Below are 855 nucleotides of genomic sequence, written 5' to 3'. Positions count from 1 at the left end.
GCTAGGAATACGCCCGGTTTGTAAATAAGCCGATTGGCTCGGTTCGGTTTGTAAGTGAGTTAAGCACGAGCAAGTCCTCGGTTCTGCTCGTGAACATCCCTAGCTAAAACGGAGATCAAAAGTTGGTTAAAAAGTTTTCGGTCACGGTTAATTCAGAAACACGGACCAATGAATTGTTTTTTTCCAATTTCACCAACGATTTATGTAAACTGACACGCATAATCTAATATAATTGCAACAAAACAATTTGAGAATTAACCGTTCATCATCGGAGACATGAATACTAATAATCACGAACAAAATGTCAATGTCCATCATTTTGTTGCGGTTAAATTTCTCATCACTTGATGAACAAAAACAATCACAATTCCAAAATAAGAAACCAAAAGTACCATATGCAAATGGTATAAACACGTGTATTAGACTGCGTTAAAAGCAGCTTTATGTAAAGTGACATGACATAAGAAAATGTATCTTGAAAACCAACATGTGTTTCATGCTACAAGAGGTTTTAACTTTTAAGTGTGCTAAGTCTCAAAGTATGGTTCAAACATGTGAAATTTGATTGAACTTGTCGTCATATTGGTTTCGCAACTACTTTTGGTTTTACAAACATGCAAATTTTCCCATGAAACCAAACGGTTTGGTTTGCAGGTTGGTTTAAAAACCTTCAAGTCCCGGGAAGTGACCAATGGCAAATACAATATCTCTTAAACATCCAAAGATTTTGGATTCAAGTCCCAGGAAGTAAAGAATTTACCTTAAAAAAAATCAAACTGAAATGGACCGCTCTCTTAGTTATTAATATAACAAAACCGGTAATATGTTACATTGCTACATAGTTTTATAGTTTCT

The 855-nt window shown here is 34.9% G+C and overlaps 1 non-coding gene across 1 annotated transcript; it reads right to left on the bottom strand.

Annotated features, from left to right (window-relative positions):
- Window positions 1-263: 263 nt before the first annotated feature.
- On the bottom strand, window positions 264-350 carry LOC143621249 (small nucleolar RNA Z199). Its single transcript, XR_013151482.1, has one exon. It is a non-coding gene; the product is annotated as a small nucleolar RNA Z199 (small nucleolar RNA).
- Between the last annotated feature and the right edge of the window lie 505 nt (window positions 351-855).

Source organism: Bidens hawaiensis, unplaced genomic scaffold, assembly GCF_021521415.1.
Source record: "Bidens hawaiensis isolate Kalapana, Puna unplaced genomic scaffold, B.hawaiensis_p1.1 tig00002772_1, whole genome shotgun sequence".
In the NCBI taxonomy this organism is placed as follows: Eukaryota; Viridiplantae; Streptophyta; class Magnoliopsida; order Asterales; family Asteraceae; genus Bidens; species Bidens hawaiensis.
Note: the sequence above shows the minus strand (reverse complement) of the source record. Positions and strands in the feature narration are given on the sequence as shown.